Here is a 9,928-nt window from a genome sequence, read left to right as displayed (position 1 = left end):
ATGGCCTGCCAGCTAAAAGAGCGGGAGAGAAATAATTCTTTCAGTCTTGAGTTAAAACCGCATTGGCACAAATACATGGAAGAAATGATTGTCAGCCGGACGGACTTAGCCTGCAGTCCTGCAGCCACTTGCAGGACCCTGTTGATGTCCAGGGTCATCTGCCTGGTGCCACCTTAGAAACTGTCCTGATTCTGTACAGGACACTGAATGATAACACCCTGCAAGTCAGCTGACTGCTGTGTCATACTGCATTCCTGCAGATGCCAGTCGAGATGCGGCAGAGGCAGACAGCTAGGCACAGAGGAGCCGAGTTGTAAACTTTGCTTTTCCTGATGCTGCCTACTGTCGCGCATACGAAGAACATTTCCTCTGTGTAGCCAGGAGCTGAGATGCAGTCTGAATGTGCACGGTGGCTTCTGACGTGGCAGCGTGAATTCTCAGCTGGGCAGGTACTGCTCGGAGCTTGCTATGCAAACTGTCTATGTTGAAGCTCAACTTGTAGGGGAGTAGTCTGCGGGGGAGGGGGTCTTGTGCCATGCTACTGATGATCTTAGCATGATTTGTCTGACGCAGACCTGGGCAACTTCTCGCACTGGCACTGTGGGACTCCCAGCTCTCATTTCAGGCTGGTCACGGGACTGGCACACCTCCCCCCCACCCCCTGCCGATCCTCAGTTAGATCATGCTTTAAAGGAGAAACCAGATTTATTGGCCTAACTCAATCCTAGTCCTCTCTGGATGCAGGACAGCTGTCAGCTAGCAGGGGACACAACCAGCCATCAAGTGGAGAATCGTTGGGACTTCGGTCTGTATGCAGGTGGAGCCTGGAAGACTGACAGTCTAATTTCAGTCATCTAATGGCTTCTTATTTTCCTAACTAATTGTGCTTGCTAAGCACACAGTGGTCTGGATTAGTCTTTCTGCCTTGCAGCCCTCATCAAGTTGGGCTGCAAATCAGGGTGCCAGCAAGTCTGCATTAGCCTTGGCTCCCTCCTGTGTGATGCTATGCTAGTTCCTAGGATGGGTCACTCTGACAACAAAGAAGGACGCTTGACTTCTCTTGTGATGCTAGAAGGACATAATTCTTTTTTGCAGTGATGCAGTGATCTCTCTCTCTCTCTCCCTCTCTCTCCCTCCCCCCTCTCTCTCTGTGTGTGTCTGTGTGTGTGTATGTGTAAAATTCATCAAACCAAAGAGCCTAAGAGATATCATCATGGACGTGGCTTTTAATGATTTGCAGGGGAGAAAGAAAAAGAAAAATGACAGCCCGTGGAGACGCCGATTTGAGAAAGCAGCACATTGTGGTTATTGCCAATTTGAAATACTGGGTTTGTGAAGCCAAGCCCTGAGGGAGTAGCCGGGGAACTGAGAAAGAGATCGTAGATAAAGAAATAAAAATGACAAGCGTAATGGAGGCTGTGCGAAGGGACTGTCAGAGCATCCGTTCATGGATGGCAGTCCTGCCAGGCGGAGATTGAATAATTCATAGATGGAAACTACCCTGCCTTCACCTTCCCATTTAAACCGGGCATGGGCTGAATCTCTAATAAATTTTCAAGATAAAGTAAAATGCCAATTTGAATCTGAAGAGCTTTTAAAAGCAGATGTCGCATCCCTGAATCTTTCAGTATCTTTCACAATTACGCTCCGAGGACTGCACTTCATCAGGAAGCACCATTACCAGGGAAAATGACTGTGATTACAATAGCAACAATAGAATGCCATCGAATGATCTCTAATTTACCTAATTTGCTAAGACTGACTGGCTTAAATACCCATTGTGAGTTGCTGGTGCCCTGTCCGTGGATCTCTCTCAAGACGGAACAAAAGTGGTGGTGTGTGTGCTACCTTGGTTCACACAGTCTGGGGGAGAGCATTCTTCTAAGTTACAGTGTCTCTTTCATCAGCTTTTCATCTTTGTATTTTTATATTTATATTTTTTTCCCTAATGCTCTGCCCTAAATGCCTTTTGAGGGAAAACGGCAAGCCTGTCTTTGTTATAGAACAGCAGTGACTTGTTAATTTTTACACTTCTTAAATTTTAAAATCTACAAGATGTGTCTATTTGAGGAAAGGCTAGATTCAGTGCTGGGAGAAAGGTTTAACAAGCCAGCTGGGATGGTGTGTGTGTGTGTGTGTGTGTGTGTGTGTGTGTGTGTGTGTGTGTGTGTGTTGAGCTGTTTCCTTCCTATAAAATTATTTTCCTGGATCCCTGTGGTGTGTTAAGATCCTCTCCGACTGTGAATCTCAGGTTGCAAAGGCAGCATCCACTCCACATAGCTCTTTCAGAAAGCCTGTGTGCCTGATTCCTTGATGCATCAAGGCTTTTAGGCTATGTGTCTGTGTTTGTGCCTGCTCAGTGCACAGAAGTCTGTGCTAAAGAGACCTTTCTGTCTGGCAGAGTGCCCTATTCGTTTTGAGGTGACGGTGCCATTCTGAAGAGGTGGCACGGGCTCTCCATCCTCCCTGGGGAACAGAACGGGATCATTTAGCAGACACTGGGGTTTCTGGAATTGTCCTTATAGCATGGAGACAGCATGTGGTTCACGCCAATCAGCATTTGAACACTTCAGGGAGGGACCGGAGGTATGTATGACAGCCATTCGAGAAGAAGGTCCCAAATCCCTCTCTTAAAATTTTGGGATTGTGCTTGGGACTTAGCCCTGATGCGGTCCTTGGTAATTCACTCGCTGGTTTACCCACATTGTATGCTCCCCCTACCTGCCCCTCCCTTGCCATAAGGTAAGTTGTGTTTCTAGTCATTTATATAATTAGCATGGTTGATCCTTATTGCGTAGGAATGTGCTGTGGATGGTGCCTTTTCTTCCCATTATAACTTATACTTTTGTGTTTCTCTGTTTTCTGAGCACATGTTAAAATGCAGCATTTTGAAGCCTGACTTGACTATTGTAGGTTTTTTTCCCTCTTTCTTTTTTTCTTTCTGACTGAGTGCATCCAAGGCTTTAATAGTGTTTACAGCGGGGGGGGGGGCAGTTTTATGTAGTGAACACTGCCTAAAAGCAGTAAGCAGTTCGCAGGCTATCACTGCTGTTACCACTGCTGTTCTTTACATAGCCTGCTCCAGAAAGAGGCTCTGCTATGAGTGACAGCAGGGTGTGTGGAGGTCCACACTATGCCTATGCCAGCATCACCTTCCCTTTTCCATAATTAAAGCGTAGTTTTGCTGATCAGCAAGGGAGCTAGCTTCTGACACCTTCAATCTTTTGAAGAGCCGGAGTTTCAACAGGATTACCATGGAGCGAGCCGATTGGTTTGCTGTCCGATATTTAACAAATACAAGTACCTTCAAGTTATCCAAGAATAATTGGAAATCAGGCTTGCCATTTGGGGGACCCATAACAAACCCATTTTAGTTATTGGGTAAGAATAGCAAGTCGGGAGCTTATGTTTTAATGATGAGAGGATTTAGACGGCAGAGTCTTGGAAAATGAGGGTGTGTTTGGTTTCTTTAGGCTGTGTAGGTACAAGGATATTAGTGTTTATATATAATATCTGTATTATACCTACAGTATAATATGATGATATTAGTGTTTATATATAATATCTGTATTATACCGACAGTATAATACAAGGATATTAGTGTTTATATATAATATCTGTATTATACCTACAGTATGCTGGTGCCTGCCCAAGTGGCACTTTTATCCACTTTGCCTCAGGAACGTGGGACTGCAGAGTCCCTTAGAGATTTCAGATACCACTGCTTCTTTGAAGTCAAACTTTTCTTCGCAAACTTATCAAAGTGATTATGCATAAGTGAGCATTTTTTTAAACACCTAAGTTGCATATTTTTAATCTAGCAGTGATATCTTGTCACTCTCATAGATCCATCTCACAGTGCTCTAGATGCAGTGACTGACTGAGAGATATGGGGTGACTTTATAACTGCACACAACCGCAAGTGAGGAAATGCTGGAAACATATGTGAGCAGGATTAATTTAGGTCATACCTAAGACAAGAAATGGCTCCACCGTGTGTGTGTGTGTGTGTGTGTGTGTGTGTGTGTGTGTGTGTGTGTGTGTGTAATTATATACATATAATTGTTGTGGTTGGATTTTTATGAGCATAAAACAGGTGCCAACAATGCCCTGCTCCACACTTGTAAGGTCCCAACACTCCAGAGACTCAACTACAGTCAGAAAGAATGACTGAAAGTTTAAAGCAACCCCCCTCCCCAAGAAACCCACTCATAAAAGTTATAGAAACGGAAATGACCAACACTCTAGGACAGGACGTGTACAATTTGTCATTTGTTAATTGGTTGTGTTGGACATCTTTTCATGAGTGTATGCTACGTTCATCTCATTATTGAAGTCCAGCTTGGAGGATAAACCCAAACTGAACTGAACTGAGATTCCTCACAGAGAACATATTAATCTGCACTGAGCATCTGAGCTACTTAGCGAAGCTCTGTGGATGCGTTTCACAGATCATCAGACTAAATATTCATCATCAAACCTCGTGGCTGGGTTTCTCTAATTGAATTATTTTACAAGAACAGCAGCGCGGTCCGTTTCCCTGAGTTTTAAGTGAGTAGTGTGAAAGTTGCCTTTACCAATTTTTGTGCAGTCTTAAGTCTGGGAGGGAGAAAAGGGCAGGCACGAATAAGAAGCAGGTAAAAACAACACTTTCATCCCCTGGTTTTGACAATGGTAAGGCCAAGAAAAGTTGGTTATCTTAAGGTGAAGAAAAGTTAAGTTATTTGAAGGCACATGTGCCTGTAATGTGTTGGTATGTACATGTGAGGGTAGGTCAAAAGAGTACGTCAGATTCCCTGTACTGGAGTTACCAACAGTTGTGTGATCCCCACGCTGTGCTGGGAACTGTGCTTTGGCCCTTTGCAGGAGAAGTATGTGTTCTTATCTGCTGGCTGAACTATCCCTGCAGGCCTGAGGTTGGTATCTTGTGTCTGTAGAGTGATTTTTTTCTTTCTAAATAGCTTGTTTTCTATAGTAAAACTTTTTCCTTTATTGCATTATGATAAATCTCAAACACAAAGAGCACAAAACTAGGAATAGCCACGCACACCTCGGCATCTATAAATACACTTTGCTGCCTTTGCTCCGCATCTGCGTGCTTCGCCACCCCTCTACTCATCCATCAATCGCTTTGCTTTTTGGATGCATTTCAAAGTGAGTTGCAGACATCAATACCCATCCCTAAGGATATGCCTGCTGAGATGCTTAGCTAGATTCAAAGTTTACGGTTTTCGGTGCTCTCCTTTAAGCAAATTTGGATCGGAACAGAGAGTTTTTGAAAAGAAACTATCACTGTTGCTGTTTCCACGTGGCACGAGGTACCTCTAGTCTGTTTATAAATGGCTGGTGCAACTTCAGGAATCTGTAGTTTTAAACTGGAGGCAAAAGTCCCTCAGGTTTTGATAGAGGGAAACCCGTTAAAGTAGAAGCATGTAGCCTTCCCCTAGTCTTAGTCTCCATTTGCAGGCCAGACTTCACAACCAAGCCCTGGAACCGCTGGCAAATGCACCACCATTGTACTGGGGTGGAAGAGGTGGACCACACACCAGCAGTTTCCAGGCTGCTCTGGCTTCTGGGCCGAGTTCCTTCTTGTTTCCCGCAGGCCCATGGGAAGGAACCCTCTTGAGCCCCAGGAGCCGCTCTGCTGGAACTCTTGCTGCTCTTCCATAGACCCTCTCCACACCTGCCTTCCTGCTTTCTCTCAGCTTCTCTTTCCTGCTTCTGATACAAGAGAACACATTTGCTCATTTCCCCCAAGTCACCCTGTTTTATGAATTTCATGGAAATGGTTACAAGAGAAAAAAATGACAGACTCAGGAATCCCATGATCTCTTATTAATTAGTTTTTTAAAAAAATTAATTAAAGCCTAAGTGACTGAGGATTGTGTCTCAGGTTCTTAGTACTCATTCATTTCTTGGATCTGTTCTTGTTCACTCCTCCAGGTCTTGAAGTAGCACCACACTTCTCTAAGATCCAGGTCAGTGTAACCCCCACAAAGAAACCATCCTGGGCTTCCCACATCTACTGAGTCTCCTAGGCACTAGTTTCTGTTGCTAGCTGTGGTCTAGAGCATTTCCATTCAGGAACGACAAAATCATATGATATGGTCTTGCCCTTGCTTCTTAAGGATCTGCCTGTTTCTGCCTTCTGAGTTCTGGGATTTGATCTTCTCATCTCTTCCCTACTCCTTCCCTTTCTCCTTCCCTTTTCTTCCCTTCCTCTTTACCTCCTGCCCTCCTCCTCACTTACCTTGAGTGCCTTTTTCTTTCTTTCTCTTCCAGGAATTGAACCTATAACCCCTACCTACTAGGCAAATGCTTTGCCACTAAGCTGTACCTCCAGCCCTTTCTTAGTCCTTTTAGCCCTGGAAATATAGCAGATGGCTGAAGTCATACCAGGAAAATGCACCTCTTAGACCTAGCAAAAGGGACCATTGGCTAGGCCCCAAACTTCATAGGGACTCAGTTTGCCCTAGCGGGACTCTTGTCAAAAGACAAAATGTGAATGGAAGAAGCAGATATGTCTAATGAGCCTGCGATGCTCTCTCTGTCTGTCCAGATGCTAGAGTCCTAAGGTTGCCTCAAATGACTTCTTCCCAAGGACCATCATCTCAAGAACTAAGAGCTATGCATGTGCTCTTAGTACTGACAGGTTGATAAGAAAGGACCCTAGGTGACCTGAGTCTCCACATATGTAGGGAAGGACTTCTATGATGTGTGAGAGAGCCAGGAGTATACAGGGGCCAGGGATAAGGCTGGAGGCTCTGAGCCAGACCGCTGAACTTTCTGGTATGGAATGCCATATCCAAGGAAGATTCCTAATGTGATTCTAGTTTGAAAAAGATGTATTTATGAGAATAAAATTGTGTTATTAACATGCTGACTTATTGTGTACTTTTTCTACATAGTTCAAAAGACACGTACAGAAGCTCTCATCTATACTGTCATCCATCTGGTTCCTACAAACACTGTCCTGCACCATGACTGGAAGAAGAAGCATTTGGAGGTTTCCCCAAGAAACTAGTTGGTATGTAGTTTTACCTGTGGGTAACTCAATTTTTACTTACAACACAGGGAAGAGAAATCCAGACAGCCTATTTGACAGCTGAGGTCTATAGTCTATATAGTTGTTGAAGGTTATAGAATACTAAACTGTGAACATTCCATGTTTTATTCCTATTTGTTCTAATGAATTAAAATAATCACTGCCTTCTCTCTTTCCTTCTACTGGAGAATCAAAAAGGCAGACTTGGGGGAAGGCTACACTTGATATAGCCTCCAGCCAGCAGACTAATGGCTATCAACAGCACACAGAAGAGGAAACCCACGAGCCATCTAATGACACAATCCCCTTACCCTATACTGAATATATTTATCACTAAACAGATGAGCTTGGAAGATGCAAGTTAAGGGATTAATAGTTAATGGAAGGACAGCCATTCCTTCCTAAAATACAACCCAGTGTAATTTCCCTACTTTGATTTTCAAAAGACCATTCAAGAGATACGGCAGAAAAAGATTCGGGAAATAAAGGGAAGTGATGTGCTAAGACTGTGAGAGTCTTTCACATGCAGTCAAGTGGGACTGTGTGTGGCTGAGTGGAAGACAGCACAAACACCACAGTGGCTGATATGATGGAGTCTGGAGCCAGACAACATGGGTCTGAATTCTGACCCTGCTGCTTCCCTACTTTCATGGCTGGACCACACGTTGAAAATTGGTATTGGGAGAGATTCATGTCTTTCTTGTGAGGCTAGTCAGGGGAATGACTTTGGTGGGTGGTGCTAAACCAAAGTGGCAGCCCTGCCCCTGCCATCTCCTCTGCAGATGTTGTGAGGTAGGTACTCTTCTGAAGCCAAGCACATGCTGGCACTGTGCTCTCAGACTTCTGGAACCAGGGGGTTCCAGAAGCATCATTCTTTATACATTGCTCAGGTCGTCTGAAGTAGCCATGGCGAGAACCCTCTTTGCTTCTCCAGACCTTACGGTGAAGATTAAATGTTCTCCTCATAGGGAAGAACTAAACTCTCACTAAGTTAATATTTTGTGACACAAGAGAGAATGTCTGGCAGGTGGCGGGTGTAAATAACAAAACTACAAGCCTGAGAAACTAACGGTCAGAGAAGTTGTCAACCTGCTCCCTAACACATAGCAGATTAGTGAGCTACTTATGATGTGACAGAGACATCCAAACCTCAGGAAATTTTGGAATTGCTACTTGCCCAAGATCTGATTGTGGTCAAAACACAGATTTGTATGATTTGCTGTGTCTCTAAAGGAAAACCAAACGAACTCTAAAAAAATCACACAGTGCTGTCCTGGTAAATACTGACGTGCTACTGTGTGTGTGTGCATGCATGTGTGTATGTGTGTATGTGTGTGTGTGGGAGGGCGGTGCTACCTTCTGTATCACTTCCTCTATGTTGTGAATTTACAGGCTTTTCAAGTTCATTATTTAAGATTTGTTTTTATTGTGACCACGTATCTGTGAGTGTATAACTGTGAGTTCTAGCACCTAAGAAGACAAGAGGTTCAAGTCTCCCTGTACCTGGAGTCACAGGAGTTTCTGAGCTGCACAGTGTGGGGCTGCGAATTGCTCTTAGCTACTGGTCTGTTGCTCCAGCCCTCAAGTTCATCTTTAAGTTCCCAACCAGTAAGTCTATGGAGACAAACCACAGTCATTATTTTCCTCATGTGTGTTACTGTTTTGGAGAAAGTGCCAGTGATATATGACTACTCATGTGCACATACAAATACACACCACACATATAAACACATGCTCACACATGCACTTATGTAACCACTTTTTTTTTTTTGGTTCTTTTTTTCGGAGCTGGGGACCAAACCCAGGGCCTTGCGCTTCCTAGGCAAGCGCTCTACCAGTGAGCTAAATCCCCAACCCCACACATGCACTTATATGTGTGCACACACATGCAAACATCCTTGTACTGGGCCAAAGAATAGCATGATAAAAGAAAGGATAAGAAAAAATGGGAAAATATACAGCAGCATGAAAGGACAATAACTCCAACCACTGTCCTCTTGCTTTCAAGACAAGCACTGAGTCTCATTTAATCTTGTACATGTAAGTTCACTCTGAGACTGATACTGCATTTCATATTCTGGGTTGTAAATGACCTAGAAATTTAGTATATCAAGGATATGTGTTAGGGATACACCTCAGTCACAGAGTGCCTACTTGACATGCGCAAGGTCCTTAGGACTTGCCAACAAACAAAATAAATAAGTAAATAAATAAATAAAACCAAGAATATGCAACAGGCCTTTTGGAGCTTGTGAGATGGCTCACAAAGGTGCCACCTCAGCAATGTGAAATTGATTACTGGAACCCACATAAATGTGGAAGGAGAGAAGTGATTTCACAAAACTTTTCTGACCTCCATATATAGACAGTGACATATGTGCCTGCGTGTGTACATACACATAATACATAAGCAAATAAAGTGTGTGTGTGTGTGTGTGTGTGTGTGTGTGTGTGTGTGTGTGTGTGTGTGTGAAGACCGGCCTGGTGAGATGGCTCAGCATGTAAAGACACTGTCTCCAGCCTCACAAACTGTGCTGTGTTCTTGCACACAGCTCTCTAGAGTTTGCCCTGAGTGTGGTTGTCTGTCTGACAACAGAAGCAATCAGATCAGATGGTCCGGACTCTGCTGGAAAAAGCCCAGCACCTCACAAGGCTCACTGTGTTTCCCTATCCAGTTACCACACAGCCGAACAAGAAGGCAGGTGCTGAGGTGCTGTGGTCCTTGGCATGGCTGGGTCCTTGGTCAAACAACACAGACCACTCAAGACTTCACTTGTTCCCAACAGTAGAAGGGAAGAATTGACTTTTACTTTTGTTTTTGTTAGTCCTAAGGATTGACCCCAGGGCCTTGTGTATGTTATGTAAGCACTCTGTGACTGAGGT

The 9,928-nt window shown here is 44.1% G+C and overlaps 1 long non-coding RNA gene across 7 annotated transcripts in view; it reads left to right on the top strand.

Annotated features, from left to right (window-relative positions):
- Positions 1-260: 260 nt before the first annotated feature.
- LOC100909866 (uncharacterized) overlaps positions 261-9,928 on the top strand; it is a 34,868-nt gene continuing 25,200 nt past the window's right edge. For 2 of the 7 annotated variants that reach the window (XR_015641600.1, XR_015641601.1), the window contains exons 1-2: positions 261-449; positions 6,909-7,027. This is a non-coding gene — a long non-coding RNA (uncharacterized LOC100909866). Of the gene's footprint in view, positions 450-716; positions 806-1,195; positions 1,836-2,401; positions 2,587-5,594; positions 5,979-6,908; positions 7,028-9,928 lie in introns of those variants that run through there. The other 5 variants (XR_015641606.1, XR_015641604.1, XR_015641605.1 and 2 more) reach the window with 5 other exon arrangements.

This window comes from Rattus norvegicus, chromosome 17, assembly GCF_021556685.1.
Source record: "Rattus norvegicus strain SHRSP/BbbUtx chromosome 17, alternate assembly SHRSP_T2T, whole genome shotgun sequence".
In the NCBI taxonomy this organism is placed as follows: Eukaryota; Metazoa; Chordata; class Mammalia; order Rodentia; family Muridae; genus Rattus; species Rattus norvegicus.
The sequence above is the reverse complement of the archived record's forward strand: the minus strand, read 5'-3'. Positions and strand labels throughout refer to the sequence as shown.